Source organism: Ovis aries, chromosome 3, assembly GCF_016772045.2.
Source record: "Ovis aries strain OAR_USU_Benz2616 breed Rambouillet chromosome 3, ARS-UI_Ramb_v3.0, whole genome shotgun sequence".
Classification (NCBI taxonomy): domain Eukaryota; kingdom Metazoa; phylum Chordata; class Mammalia; order Artiodactyla; family Bovidae; genus Ovis; species Ovis aries.
The window spans coordinates 177,970,200-177,986,229 of record NC_056056.1 but is presented as its reverse complement, the minus strand read 5'-3'; the positions used below and the strand labels follow the sequence as shown (position 1 = coordinate 177,986,229).

At 48.1% G+C, this 16,030-nt stretch overlaps 1 protein-coding gene across 2 annotated transcripts in view; it reads left to right on the top strand.

Annotated features, from left to right (window-relative positions):
• The window catches only part of LARGE1 (LARGE xylosyl- and glucuronyltransferase 1), a 621,285-nt gene that overhangs the window by 34,966 nt on the left and 570,289 nt on the right, over positions 1-16,030 (top strand). The window contains exon 3 of one of the 2 annotated variants that reach the window (XM_060414116.1): positions 1-16,030. This exon is cut by the window's left edge and continues 16,991 nt beyond it. The exons of the other annotated variant lie outside the window; for it this stretch is intronic. The gene's annotated coding sequence lies outside the window, so the exon portion shown is untranslated. 2 annotated transcript variants of the gene reach the window in all.

The following is a 16,030-nucleotide window of genomic DNA, read 5'->3' as shown; positions in this document are numbered from 1 at the left end:
AACATGGTTGCATGTAGAGACTGTCAAATTAAGTAAAGTAAGCCAGACAAGGACAAATACCATGTGATATCCTTTATATGTGAAATCTGTTGATAAAAAATGACACAAATGAACTTATTTACAAAGCAAATAGACTCACAGAGAAAACAGATTTACAGTTACCAGAGGGCAAAGGCAGGGAGGGATAAATTAGGAATTTGGGATTAGCTGATATATACTATTACATATAAAAATAAATAAACAAGGACCTACTGTACGGCACAGGGAATAGTACTCAACATCTTGTAATAATTTATAAGGGAAAAGATTCTGAAAAAAGAATATACACACACATATAAAAACTAACACAACATTGTAAACCAACCTTAATTTTTGAAAATTAAGGAAAAATAGGAAAAATAAGTTGTACCCTTGACTACATGTGCATCTGACTTAAATCTGCTGAGCACCACCGGCTTTTGCACCTCTGAAAAGGTGAAGTGTTTGTCAAAACTGTTCTGAGGATTGTGTGAGGATATATTTGAAGGTGCTCTGCAGGTGGGAGGGGCTCCAATGTTGGCCACTTACCTACCCCCATCCGTGATACAGAAGCATCCTTCTTACATTGATCCACCAAATGCACAGCATTTCCTGGATTGGAAGGACCATGGAGAGGCAGTTGAAAATGAAGCAGGGAGGGGCTTTTTAGAGACTGTCAAAGATTTTGACAAAATTGAAGAGAAGAAGACTTACTAGGAATTTGTTTCTCCAACAGTGTGGGCTTGCAGGTGTTCTCTGAGTCACTTTTTAAAACTGTGCCAAGTCGCGTCTGACTCTTTGTTGCCCCATGGATTGTAGCCCACCAGGCTCCTCTGTCCGTGGAATTTTCCAGGTAAGAATACTGAAGTGAGTTGCCATTTCCCCCTCCAGGAGATCTTCCAGACCCAGGGATCAAACCCATGTCTCCTACATTGGCAGGTGGATTTTTTACTATTCCCATCTTTTTGTTTTTCATTGACATGATTTAAATTGACATGTTGATGTCATCTCAATACAAGTACTCTCTGGGTTATTCACATGACCACGAATGGCCAAATGCTGCCGGATGGGTACACATCCTGTGCCATAAATATTGGGTTTGAAGCAAGCTCTGCTACTTCCTGGCAGAGACTCAGTTTCTATGTGGGTGAAATGGGGGTCGTAGTGTTTCATCAGGGCATTGGGATGAAAGGAGTTATCATCTGAAAACTGCCCCATTCATCCCTCAAACACAGTATTCCTGCATGTTAAGTTCTTCAGTGTGTCTGACTCTGCAACCCTATGGTCTGTATCCCACCAGGCTCCTGTGTCCATTGGGGATCCTCCAGGCAAGAATACTGGAGTGGGTTGGCATGCCCTCCTCCAGGGGATCTTCCCAACCCAGGGGTTGAACCCATGTCTCTTATGTCTCCTGCATTGGCAGACAGGTTCTTTACCACTGATGCCACCTGGGAAGCCCTGTTAATATTCCTAGTCCCCCCAGATTCTTACCTGTTCTTTTATTTAATTTTTTTAAGTTTGGTTTATTTGTTCATTTATTTTTGGCCATGCTGGGTGGGTCTTACTTGCTGTGCAGAGGCTTTTCTCTGTGGTGAGTGGAGGCTGCTCCTGAGTTGCGTGAGTGGGTGTCTCATTTTGGTGGCGTCTCTTGTTGTGGAGCACGGGCTCTAGGGTGCGTGGGTTCAGTAGTTGTGGCTCACAGGCTTAGCTGCCCCTCTGTATGTGGGATCTCCCCAGACCAGGGATCCAAACCATGCCCATACATTGGCAGGTAGATTCTTAACTGCTGGACTACCAGAGAAGTCCTGTTCTTTTATTTAAAAAAAATTTTTTTTCCTGATAAATAGTCTCCCCAGTGTTGGTATGATGATGGACTCAGGTGACCATCTCTATGCTGGGCAGGCACCTTAGAAGCACAGGGAGCTTGGGCTTCAGAGCCAGGAAGGAGGTGGTTTTGAGTCACTGGGAAAGCTGGAGGTGCTCCTGTCACTGTCTCCCAGACATGAGGCTTGGCTTTCGCTGTCAGTGCATGGGTGCCACCAGGATGGTGACTTGTGGGAAGCGGGGGGCCTCTCTTCCCTGGGCAGGCAGATCAGAGGCTGTGGTGTGACCCCCAGTGGTGTAAGTAGCAACCTGGAGCATCTGGTAGCTCTGCAGGGCAGTGGCATCTGTGCTTTGAGGTCCTGCCCCATCTGGTCCTGGGCTTCCCAGGTGGCGCTAGTGGTGAAGAACCCACTTGCTGATGCAGCAGACATAAGAGATGTGGGTTCGATCCCTGTGTGGGGAAGGTCCCCTGGAAGGGGGCATGGCAACCTACCCACTCCAGTATTCATGCCTGGAGAATACCATGAACAGAGGATCCTGGCAGGCTACAGTCCCTGTGGGGGTCACAGAGTTGGACACGACTGAAGCAACTTAGCATGCAGGCACGCACGCATCTGGCCCTGCCCAGCTCCCACTGGTTGATCCCTTGCATTGCTGTGACACTCCAGCCAAACTCACAGTCACTCAGATGTGACATGGACCTTCCCACATCAGTTGCACTGTAGGGCTGGCGTGGGCCCTCAGAAGAGACGTACAGGGTGATACGTGGGCAGCTTCTCCTGGACTGACTCACCTGAATGTAGGGTGTAGTGAGCACGCTCTTTAATAGAGGAAAGGGGTCCCGTATATGTGTATGGAGACCCAGGCCTGTGTCTTTTGCAAATATACAAATGCTTTCTTTAAAGTGATGTGTTCCCCAGGCTGGAAGGACAGCAGCTCAGTGATGACTATCGATGGGAGGAAACCCATGTGGACTAAGGCCCATTCTGTGGGTTCAGTTCCTGCCCTCATGGGACTTAAGCCCTGGCTGTGATGGAGAGAGGTGGTGCAGTGAGCAGAGACCACCCGGTGGCAGTTGTTCAGTCGCTAAGTCACGTCCGACTCTGCAGCAAGCTGGTCTTCCCTGTCCTTCACTGTCTCCTGGAGGTTGCTCAAACTCATGACCATTGTGTCAATGATGCCATCCAGCCATCTCATCCTCTGTCGTCCCCTTCTCCTCCTGCCCTCAATCTTTCCCAGCATCAGGGTCCTTTCCAATGAGTCAGCTCTTCACATCAGGTGGCCAAAGTACTGAAGTTTCAGCTTCAGAATCAGTCCTTCCAATGAATATCCAGAGTTGATTTACTTTAGGATTGACTGGTTCTTCATTCAAATCTTATTTTTTTTTAAATTCATTCGCACAGATATTTATTGAATCCTTTGTGTGAGTCACTGCTCTTGCACAATGGATCTATTAATAAACTGAGTGGTAGAGGTCCCTGTCCTCAGGGAGCTCATCTTCTAGTTGAGGGAGGGATGTGTGTGCGTGTGTGTGTGTTTACGGTGGTGGTGGTTAGAGTCTGCAGGTTTAAGTTGGTCACAAAGGGATTCTCAGAGAAGGTGATTTGAGCAGACACCTGAGAAGGTGAAGAGATGAGCCATCTGGAGACATCTGGGGGAAGAGCTAAGGCTGAGGTAAGTGCAAAGGCCCTGAGACCACTTCTCAGTTGCTGACTGAGAGACCACAAGGCTGTCACATGGCTGCAAGGGAGGAAGCAGGGAGCAGGTACTGGAGGATGAGGTCCCAGGGGGATAGGGCTCAGTTCAGGACTTCTCTGTGGCTCAGATGGTTAAGAATCCACCTGCAATGCAGGAGATTTGGGTTCGATCCTGAGTGGGAAAGATCCCCTGGAGGAGGGCATGACAATCCACTCCAGTGTTCTTGCCTAGAGAATCCTATGGACAGGAGCCCAGCAGGCTACAGTCCATGGGATCCTAGTCAGACACAACTGCATGACTAACTCGTGTAAGCCCTTGAGGGCCGGGGTCAGTGGATCAGTGGCATGAGTTGCTCATGAGGGGCACTGACCTCTCCTATGTTGAGAGTTGCCCACCAGGAGCAAAGATGAAGGAGGGGTGCCATGTAGGAGGGGCTTCAATTGAGGCAGCACTGAGGGTGACCCAGCTAGGGTGAGAGTGATAGAAGGCGTTGAGAAATGCTGGTTCTGGGTCTCTGTGGCTTACCATCTCTGCGATCCTCGGTGGGCCACTCGGTGTCATTGAACTTTCGTTTTCTCTATGCTGCAGCAGAGTTAATAAAACCCGCCTAGTCAGAAAGAGAAAAACAAATATTGTATATTAACGCATATATATGACATCTGGAAAGATGGTAGGAAGAACCTATTTGCAGGGCAGCAGTGGAGACAGCCACAGAGAACGGGCTTGTGTACATAGTAGGGGAAAGAGAGGGTGGGGCGAATTGAAAGAGAGCATGGAAACATACATTACTGTATGTAAAATAGATAGCCAGTAGGAATTTGCTGTTAAGAGGCAGGAAGCTCAAACCCACCAGGTGCTCTGTGACAGCCTAGAAGGGTGGGATAGGGTAGGAGGTGGGAGGGAGGTTCAAGAGGGAGGGGACATATGCATACCTATGATTGATGCATGGCAGAAACCAACACAGTATTGTAAAGCAATTACCCTCCAATTAAAAATACGTTTAAAAAGAGAAACCCTGCTGCACAGGGTGGTTACAAGGTGTCAGCCAAGCACTGGCCTGGCTCTGGAGGGGCCCTGCCCTTACGTGGCTGGTGTTGGAGGTGCATGTGTCACTGCTTCCGTCACATCACAGGGAAAGGCCCTTATGTGGCTGAGGCTGCTGAAGCATGAAAACGTCCTGCTGCACAGGCTCCTCCAGCATTGACGGCCGAGGAGACCTTTAGAGAAGTTCTGACCTGACCTTCTTGTGTTATTGATTTGGAAGCTGGGGCCCAAAGTGATGAGTTTTCCCATTTTCCACATAATTTCTCCAGCCGTATGTCACATCTCACAGCCCCTGTGGATTTGTGAAGAGGCTGGTGACTTGTGGTCCAATGTGAAGAAAATTGGATTATGGAGCGATAAATTAAAAAGAGTGCTCTATCTGTCTTGTTGAACTCCCTTTAACTTTGGGTTCCTGGAGTTCAAAGTAATCCTAGAAAAGAAAGCAGGAGAAGGGTGGAAGAAAATAAAAGTGTGAGCTCTGGTTTGCAAGCAGGGAATACACACCTGTCGGCGCAAGACTGAATCTCAGGAATTCCCTGCAGACGCTGGAGTGGGGCAGGTGAGTGCATTTGAGTGCTCTGAAGAGCGCGTGGAGCTGGGAAGTTGAAAAGTGCTGTATTTACCCTTTAAAGACGCTTACTCCTTGGAAGAAAAGTTATGACCAACCTAGATAGCATATTCAAAAGCAGAGACATTACTTTGCCGACAAAGGTCCGTCTAGTCAAGGCTATGGTTTTTCCTGTGGTCATGTATGGATGTGAGAGTTGGACTGTGAAGAAAGCTGAGCGCCGAAGAATTGATGCTTTCGAACTGTGGTGTTGGAGAAGACTCTTGAGAGTCCCTTGGACTGCAAGGAGATCCAACCAGTCCATTCTGAAGGAGATCAGCCCTGGGATTTCTTTGGAAGGAATGATGCTAAAGCTGAAACTCCAGTACTTTGGCCACCTGATGCGAAGAGTTGACTCATTGGAAAAGACTCTGATGCTGGGAGGGATTGGGGTCAGGAGGAGAAGGGGACGACCGAGGATGAGATGGCTGGATGGCACCACTGACTCGATAGACGTGAGTCTGAGTGAGCTCTGGGAGTTGGTGATGGACAGGGAGGCCTGGCGTGCTGTGATTCATGGGGTCGCAAAGAGTTGGACACAACTGAGCAACTGAACTGAGTTGAATTAGTTTATATGACTAGGTCAACACTGCTGTTCAACAGGAGACCCCATGCTTTCCTTGCAGAATTCATCCTTGGTGGTGTTCCTACACTCTAACCATGTTTCCTGCTGGGAAGTCCCCTGGCCTCTTTCAGGGGTGCTAGTGGCCTGGCCAGTCTGGAGAGAAGCTGGGCCAGCTTTAGACACAGGTTCACTTGCGCGAGGTCATAGGCCTTTGTCATGATGCAGATGGACAAGGAGTACGGAGGAACACAGGCGGTCTTTCTTTAAAAAATTATTTTTATTTTTGGTGGCTCTGGGTCTCTGTTGCTTTGTGCAGGCTTTCTTTAGTTGCAGTGAGTAGGGGCTCCTCTTCCTTGCAGTACACAGGCTTATTGCGGTAGCTTCTCTTGTTGTGGAACACAGGCTCTAGGGCGCCTGGGCTTCAGCAGTTGCGGCACACAGGCTCAATAATTGTGGAGTATGGGCTTAGTTGACCCGAGGCATGTGGAGTCTTCCTGGACCAGGGATTGAACCAATGTCCCCCTCATTGGTAGGCAAATTCTTAACCCACTGGACCACCAGGGAAGTCCCAGGGGCAGTCTTGCTGGTGCAGAAAGAGCGTTTGCACCTGCTCTACGAATGTGTTGGGGTCAACTTTGTTCCATGTCATGTGCCCATTCGGGTTGTTAAACCCTGATGCTTTTGCAGCATCAGTCCTGGAGAACAGGCTCCAGAGGTCAGCATCCTGTCCACCCACAGGAGAGCAATCATAGACTTCAGCTCTCTATTTCATCCACTGCCCTTTAACCCCTTGTAACAATGTGATGAAACTTATTTCCTGAACCCTCCAGGTTCAGCCAGGATGAGATCAACTTGGTAGATGGGTTCTTCTCCACATGGGATCCATGGGGTCTGAAATCTTTATGTTGTGGGAGAGGGAGATGGTATTTCAACGTCACTTTTTAAATCAGGGGCTTATATTTTGAAGATAAACAATGAAACAACACCTCCCTGTGACTCTTGCCTGAACTTATTTGCAGTGGAAATGTAGTCTCATAAAATAAGACCTGTGCTTTTTTACCAGCTTCCTGCTCTTCTTTAAAAGGGTCAGTTTATTACCCACATTTGGAAGATTTGCTAATCCTAATTGTTTGACCTTCCATTTCTCAAACCCCCCTCTAGGCAGTGAGGCTCAGGTCAGCCTTCCCACGCAGATGCTCATCTTGCCTTTCAATTCTCTACCTGCTCATTCGAGAGAGAGCCAGAGTGACTTCACCTGGCAACATAGCACGGGGGCTCCTGGGCTGCTGCGGGCTTTGAGCGGTTCGCTCGTTAAGCAGGACAGTAAGCCACGCGGCGCGTCTCCTGTGCAGCACTGCTTTTCCAGTCCCAGGGGGCTGGTAACTGTGCTTCTGGAAACCTGGTACACGGAGGCATCTGGAATGTCAGACTCTCCATATGGGAGCCTGTCAAGGACTGTCATCAGGAGTCAGCCCAGTGGCCTCTGTGGCATCTTTATTGAATGTTTAAAGAAAAAAAAAAAGGCGCTCCTTATAAAGTGAAAGGGGACAGTTTGGAAGGGTAACATTCATGCTTTGCAAGCAGAAGCCTGAAAAGTGCATTCTCGTGTATGGGAAACCCTTCCCTCTTCCTTTGGTCCTCGTGCTTCCGTGTTTCCTGCCCACCAAATGAGACACAGCAGGCAGAAGTGAAGGACAGGGGAAATACCTGCCTCCAACACCTGTGTTCTAAGACGGGCCAAAAATGTGCCGATGAAAAACGTTTTAGAGTTGGAAAGCAAGATCTCGAGGGCGGTTCAGATGAAAACATCTTAAGGTGTGACAACTAGAAGGGTGGATAAACCTTCGGCACAGGAAAGAAAATGTTGATTGCATGAGGCTGCTTGCTTCACTGAAGTGACAGGTGGCTGGTAGGTCTGGGGGAATAAGCCAGGTCACAAGTAAGAGGCAGAAGTGGGACCATCAAGTCTTGGGTGGCAGAGACTCTGCACGACTCCCACAGTGGTGATGAGTGAGTCTGGATCTTCGCTCTGCCTCATCCAGCTGGGTGACCCTGGGCAAGTCTGTGGCATATTTCTCCGTTGAGCCTCAGTTTCCTTATCTGAATGCTGGCATAATAACAGCAGTCTCATAGGATGGTGAAAGGACTCAGGTCAACAAGTACATCAGAGTTCACTCAGGTACCTACCTACTGTGTGGAAGCTATTCGTGGCTGAGATTTTGATCAAGACTCTTCTTCCATCTAATCTGACTCAGACCCAGAGGTTCTGAAAAACATGGCAGTCACACAAGATCCAAAAGACTGTGATATCTCATTCCTTTTGTTTCAGCTTACACCTTGTTTTCTTGGTCATCCAGAAATGCTTTCATGGTAGCGTGGGTGGGCAAAATTTGTAGTGCTTGATTAACCCTGCAATTAATAGAAGTGGAGAGGTGACAATTGGTGTTACCAAGCTACAGTCGAAAGCGGTGCACTTGGCCTTTCTCCATGCAAACAGATTGGCGGAGAAGCCGCCCGTGGGGAAGAACATCAGAATGCAGAAAAGGGAAGCTGGTTGGCAAGACGGACGCAGAACAAAAACCAGGGTGTCAAGACAGGTTGGTTGATTATTTCATTCAATCAACAGATTATTTATTGAGTAATTCCTGTGTGCCTGATACTGTGCCAGGAACTGAAACTGTACATATGGAAAAGGTGAGGCTGCTTCTCTGAAGAGGCTCCGGCTGTTGCGGAGGTAATAGACATGCAAGCAATGAATTCTAACGCTTAGTGGTAAGTGCAAGATTTGTTGTTGTCGGTTACTCGCTAAGCCGTGTCCGACTCTTTTGTGACCCTGTGGACTGTAGCCCACCAGGCTTCCCTGTCCATGGAATTTTCCAGGCAAGAATACTGGAGTGGGTTGCCATTTCCTTCTCCAGGGGAATCTTCCCGACTCAGATGGAACCCAGGTGCCTTCATTGGCAGGCAGTTTCTTTACTGAGACACCTGGGATAGATGAAGTTTAAAGTTCATGGGTGATCAAAGAAAGGAGTGATTGGGTTTATGAAGGAGAAGAGATTTTTGACTTTACAGAAAAGGTGGCTTGAGCCAGACCTTGCTGAGGATGAGGGGGCATTCTAACCCAGGGGACCATAGGAGCAAAGACTGGGAGGTGTGAAGCGGGGATTCATCGTTGTTAACGAGCACTGGGATGGAATTCCAGCTCTGCCACTTCCTAGCTGGGTGACTGGGCAGATCACCGAGCCTTCCTGGGAGTTTGCTTGCTCATCTGTAAACTGGGCATAAAGAGTCCAGGTCTCAGGGGGTACAGAGAGGATTCATTCTTAGTTCGTGTAAGGCACAGCTGATCCAAGGTGACCCCCCTGGTATCAGTTAGAGTCCTGCAGCAGCTCGAGTTCCTTGAGTGATTCTGGGTGGGAAGTAGCCAAGGCTGGACTTGTCATTGACGGCCAGGTATCAAAAGTGTGAGAACATCTCATGTTCTAATCTTGCCTCTGCAAATGCTCGCTCACACACTGGTTAAGCCACGTTCCTCCTTGCCCCCCTCGAGGTATCAAACAGTCTTAACCTTTAAAACAGAGCCACCCGCTGGTGGTCCTGGTGACAGGTAACAGACAGTTTATTCTTTCCTGGGGTGACTGTGTGGAGAGACCACCATCTCAAGGAGATCAGTATCTCGAGATCTGGAGGCAGCAGTAAAATAGAGTCAAGAGCTCAGCTCAGCACCTTGCTGGACCTGGAGTCGAATTCTGGCTCTTCCATTGGTCAGCCTCATACCCTTAGGCAGGTCGCTTCATCTCTCCCAGGCTCAGTTTCTATATCCATGGAATTTGGTCTAAGATATATTTCTATATCGAGAGGAAACATTTATCTTAAGAACTGGGATGAAGATTCCTTTGAAAGAGAAAACTGCCTTTGTGTGTGAAGACACATTGATAAGCTGAAACAATGCTGCACAATAGAAATATATATCAGGCCACATATGAGATTAAAATTCCCCAGTAGTCATATCAAAAAAGAGTAAGAAGAAATAGGTGAAGTTAATTTTAGTAATATGTCAATATAGCCAAAGTATATTTTTAAAATTCTTGAGATATTTTAACTCTTCATTTCATACAAAGTCTTTGAAAGCCCATATATGTTTTACATGCATAGCACAATTCAGGTGCCCAGTAGCCACATGTAGTTATGGCTATTGTATTGGACAGTGTCCACGTTGGTAGAAACCAAAGCCAAAGGTAAAGTGGTTCCACAGAGAAAGTGAATTTCCACCCTCCCTCTATCCCCATCCCTCCTTCTCTCTGTCTCTCTCTCCCTTATTTGGGTCCCCTTTCTGAAAAGGCAAATGACTTGTGGATGCTCTGGGTTGGTAGGGTTTCATGGGAAAAGAAGACAGAGGTAAATTTCATGGACAGATGTAGCAAAAGACACAGCTCACTGGGAATTCGCAGAAATTAACAAAAACAACCAGAGTGCATTAAGTGCCTACTATGTGTCAAGCACTACTCTAAACATTTTACTGCCTCGTCTTATATAATTCAAGTGACTTACCAGCAGCAGCAGCAGGACCCTAGGGGGGAGTCATTACTCCCATTTTCAAAAAGAGAACACTGAGGCTTAGAGAGGTTAAAGAGCTTAACCTAGAGATGATACGTGTGCGTCAGAGCCCTGCTGTGTTAGATGCCTCAGAAAACCTTGGAGGGAAAAGCATCATAACAAGACTCTTGGCTTCCAATAGGCATGGACTGGAGGGAGGGCTGCAGGTGAGGAAGCCCCAGGAGCCATCTGGAGGCACCTGAAAGGAAGTCTTTTTGAAGGAAGGAGCATTCTTAGTTTTCCTTCTTCTTTGGGTCCATGCCTGGCCCACAGTAGCTGCTCAGTGAACATTTGTGCAAGCCAGTGAGGATGGGCTGGCATCACTGGACAGGACAGCCCTAAATCCACTGGGGGGAGGGGTGGTCTACAGATTTCACTTGGTCATTATGTGATGGCTTTAAGAATAATTTGCCATGAAATTAAAAGATGCTTTCTTCTTGGAAGAAAAACTATGACAAGCCTAGGCAACATATTAAAAAGCAGAGACATTACTTTGCCAACAAAGGTCCATCCAGTCAAAGCTATGGTTTTTCCAGTAGTCATGTATGGATGTGAGAATTGTACTCTAAGGAAAGCTGAGCACCAAAGAATTGATGCTTTTGAACTGTGGTGTTAGAGAAGACTCTTGAGAATCCCTTGGACTGCCAGGAGATCCAACCAGTCAATCCTAAAAGAACTCAAAGCAGTCAATTGTAAAGGACATCAGTCCTGAATATTCATTGGAAGGACTGATGCTGAAGCTGATGCTGAAGCTTTGTCCACCTGATGCAAAGAACTGACTTTGGAAAAGACCCCAATGCTGGGAAAGATTGAAGGCAGGAGAAGAAGGGGACAACAGAGGATGAGATGGTTGGATGGCATCACCAACTCGATGAACATGAGTTTGAGGAAGCTCCGGGAGTTGGTGATGGACAGGGAAGCCTGGCGTGCTGCAGTCCATGGGTTTGCAAAGAGTTGGACACGACTGAGAGAATGAACTGAACAGAACTTGTGATAAGCCCTGGGGGAAGGGGCCCACGTGGCAAGTTCACGTGGCCCATCTGGCATGTTCAGATCCAGTGTTCATTCTTTGAGCTTAGGTCAAAGGCTGGTTTATACATCCCTCCCAAAGCTTTGTTTGTTTGTTTTTTCTCATAAATTCTAAAAATTGAACATATTCTACAATATTGTTTATTCTACAAGCAGCAAATTACAAGATATTGGCATATTTTTACAAAGGGAGTCTACCTGTATAACCAGCTCCCAGATCAAGAAGTAGGACTTTACCAGTATCCCTGGGCACCTGCCTCTCCTACCCCCTGCCCCAGCCCTTGTCTCTGCCTCCTTGCCCCTCGCAAAGGTGCTTGCCCTTCTGGTTTCTCATGGCTTGAGAATATGTCAGTGATTCAGACTCAGAGCTGTGGTGTGCCAAAATCTATGCTCTTGGCCACCCCCCGGGTTTCCTTCTCCGACGTTTTGCCTACAGTCTGGAGGTTGGGATGCTCAGATTGAGATTGCTGGATTTCACAGTATCTGGGTGTGGCTACCATGGTGCTGTACTGGATTTGTCCTGAAGGCATGCTTCCAGGCCCATGGGGACAAAAGGCCCCACCTCCCCTGCCAGAATGACTTGGCTGGTGGAGCCCATCCTGGGTAGGACTGCAGGAGGTGTCAGCATATGGAGCAGGGAGGGGTGTTGCTGTGGCCCCATGCTTCCCATCTTCTCTGGCTGCTGACAAATGTGCTCAGGCTCTGGGGAGAGAAGCTTTCAATTAAACAGAGTCAAACAGCTCCCTCCCGCCACAGTGGAAGGACTGTGTACTGCCAAGTTCAAGCTGAAGGCGCTGGTTGGCTCTGGGGGCACAGCTGGGGCTGCTGCCCAGAGCATGATGGATTTCAACACCGGTCAACGCTTGCTCAGGATGGAGCTGGGGGAGGGCAGTCCCTGTCAGCTTGCAGGCCCCTGGGAATGGTCGGAGGTGGGCCTATCTGTGTCAGGCTGGGGAGCTTTCCTCTCCACGTGGAGTGGCCTTCTGTCCCCACCACTTCCCAGTTGAGAGTGACAGGTGGTGGCTGTCATTCTGCAGTTGGCCCTGGCCACAGAGAGATTTGCCAACAATTCTAGAGTACAGATACCCCCCAGCCTCTCCAGCTCAGAGAGTGCAGCCTGACCTTTGAAGCTGTGCATAGGCAGGCAGTTCCCTGAGCCCAGCTTTCTTTCCAACAGGATGGGAATGCGTAGCAGGCAGAAACATAAGCAATTACACTAGGTTTTGTGCCCCTAGGGTGGAAATTTAATTCAAAAAGGCAAAGTAAAAAATCACCCCCCCTGGAGGCAGTGGTGTTTATAGAAATAAAGACGGTATATTATGATAATGCTAGCGACTGAGCTGTTGAACAACTCACTCTTTGCTGTCCACTGAGCCTAACATTGGAGATTGGACAGTGTAGGTCTGGAGCTAGACTGTCTACAAGTGGAGTCTACATCCTCAGCTCAGCTGTGTGAGCTTGGGCAAGTTACTCGACTTCTCTGTCCATCTGTGAAATGGGATCATAAGAGTCCCCAGTGAGGGTTATTGTGTTAATGAATTAATCCACGTTAGATACTTACTGTCTGACATGTTGAAGTCTCAATAAATGTTCACATAACAATGATGAAGCACCAATACTTTGGCCACCTGATGTGAAGAGCTGACTCATTGGAAAAGACCCTGATGCATGGAAAGATTGAAGGTAGGAGGGAAAGGCTGGTTGGCATCACTGACTCAATGGATATGAGTTTTAGCAAACTCTGGGAGATGGTGAAGGACAGGGAAGCCTGGCTCATGATCCAGTCCATGGGCTCACAAAGAGTCAGACACTTACCAACTGAACAACAACAGCAAATAATGATGAAGATGTGTATAGGGTCAATATCAGGTATTCTAGGTGGTTTAGTGGGCTTCCCAGGTGGTGCAGTGGTAAGGAATCCACCTGACAGTTCAGGAGATATAGGAGACTCTGGTTCAATCTCTGGGTTGGGAAGATCCCCTAGAGGAGGAAATGGCCACCCACTCCAGTATTCTTGCCTAGCGCATCCTATGGACAGAGGAGCCTGGTGAGCTGCAGTCCTTGGGATCGCAGAGAGTCAAAAACAACTGAGGTGGCTTAGTATTCTTAGTTTACAGACTAAGAAACTGAGGCACAGACAGGGTGGGTTCCTGGCCCTGTAGGAGAGGTGGGATTTGAACCCAGAGCTGCCTGATGGCATGCTTTCCAATGAATGGTGATCAAAGCCTTGATTGGCTTATTTAGGATTTATTGCCTAAAGAGTGAATGTATTTCAGAACAGCCCCCCCTCACCAAAATTGTTCCAGGAGAAACAGGATGAATTCTATTTTATGACTCTTTTAAAATAATAAACATAACTATGTCTGTTGAGGGCTTCCCTTGTGGCTCAGATGGTAAAGAATCTGCCTGTAATGTGGGAGACTCAGGTTCAATTGGGAAGATCCCTTGGAGACAAGAATGGCTATCCACTCTGGTATTCTTGCCTGGAGAATTCCATGGACAGAGGAGACTTGTGGGACACAGTGCATGGGGTCGCAAAGAATCGGACATGGACACGACTGAGCTACTAACACAGTGTCCGTTGAGCGCATTGCCCCATTCCAGCCTCTACATCTCTGTCACCTTTTTGTTTGGGTCATGTTCTCTGTGCAAAAGTTTTGAGATCAGATCCAGTTAGAGGTGCTGCTTTTCTCAGCAAGGCTGTCGGCCGTGCTCCTGAAAGACAAGGTGCCTTGGTGTGTGAGGGCCTTCGTGGTGGCATCTTTGGAGCAGGGGGAATCTGCTTCTTCATCTGTGCCTATGCTGTGTGTCCTGCATGGGAAGTATGCCCGTCACCCCAGCTGGCTGTCCCTCTTGTGGCCCGCCCTTGGTGCCTGTATCAACTCTCACAAAGGCCCAAATCATCGAGGAAAGATGGGGTTTGGGGTTTGACAAAGGCAGGACAGCACAGTGCAGTCTGCGGAAATAATGTACAAAAATTTTCTCATTTAAGTTGTCTGAGCAGAGGTAGGAACACAGAGGACCAGAGGAGAAGCATAAGCAGGGAGGGAGAGAGAGAAAAAATACAGGATGGAATAGGGAGTGGGGACGAACTCTCGGGGTGGGAGAGTGAGAGGGGAGGGCAGGGGGCAGGAGTGGAGTTGGAGGAGGAGGCGGGTACAGTGAGTGACTTGAACTTGGATTTTTGTGACATGAGCAGGATGGGGCAAGACCTCGCAGGAGGCAGATCCTCGGCCTGGTGGGAGCGGGGAGAGGAATGTGAGATGTAGCCGTGGGAGGGTGAAGAATGTGAGTCAATAGGAGAAAGGCTCTACAAGTTTGTTTTTTTAATTAATTTTTAAAAAATTGAACCATAGTTGATTTACAAGGTTGTTGTTAACAGCAAAGTGATTCGATTATACACATAGACACTTTTGTTTAATGTTCTTTTCCATTGTGGTTGATCATAGTAATTTTTTTTTTTTGGTTAGAGATTTTCTTAGTTTATTAAATTTTTATTTATTATTACTTTTGGCTGTGCTGGGTCTTCAATGCGATGCTTGGGTTTCTCACTGTGGCGGCATCTCTTGCTGCAGAGCAGGGGCTCCAGGCGTGTGGGTTTTAGCAGTTGCAGCGCTTGGGCTCGGTAGTGGGGGCACGCAGGCCCAGTTTCTTCGTGGCATGAGGGATCTTGCCAGAACAGGGATCCAACCCGTGTCCCCTGCATTGGCAGGAGGATTCTTATCCACTGTGCCACCAGGGAAGTCCCATATCATAAGATATTGAATATAGTACTCTGTGCTGTACAGTAGGACCTGGTGGTTTATCCATTCTCTCTATAAAAGCTTACATCTGCTGACCCCAATTTCCCACTCCATCCTTCCCCCAGTCCCCTCCCCTTGGTAACCACCAGTATGTTCTTTATGTCCATGATTATCATTTTTATTTTTAAAGATGCTTACTTAAATTTATTTTTATTTGTTCATTTTTTGGCTATGCTGTGCAATATGTGGGATCTTAGTTCCCCCACCAGGAATTGAACCCATGCTCCCAGCAGTGGAAGCAGGAACTCTTAAACACCAGACCGCCAGGGAAGTCCCTCTATGTCTGTGATTCTGCTTCTGTTTCATAGATAGTTTCACTTGTAACTGGCTGGCGGAGGCCCACTGTTGGCCACGAAGCTAATGGGCGGCAGTTTCCTAATCCTGATCTAGTGCTCCTCAGCCTTGTCACCTCTCAGGCCAGAGGGCAACGGGCTCGCTGAGCCGGGTCTGCTGGGTGGTTCGGTCGGGATGTGTGCACCGTTGCCGTCCCACATCAGAGCTTCCTAGGGATGCCAGGCCCCCCGGGCCGGAGGAGGCACTGTTTGACCTCTTTCAGCAGAGACCACACCCTGAACCTCATGGAGCTTTGTTAGTCAGGGGACAGCTCAAGCTGATGGAGGCGTGCCTCTGTCGTGCGATGCTCATGCCAGGGGTTAAAAAAAGAAATACTCACGCAGATCCAAGGACTTTTTGTGAGCAGTGCAGAAATAATAAACCCAAGCACAGAGTCCAGCTGCTTCAGGCTCGAGGTTGCACGTCCTTCGGGGCCAGGAGATCAACGAGGCTGCCAGCGGTGGTTGACTCTATGCCCTTTTGGGGGGGCAGCTTCCCCAGTGCAGGGCAGAG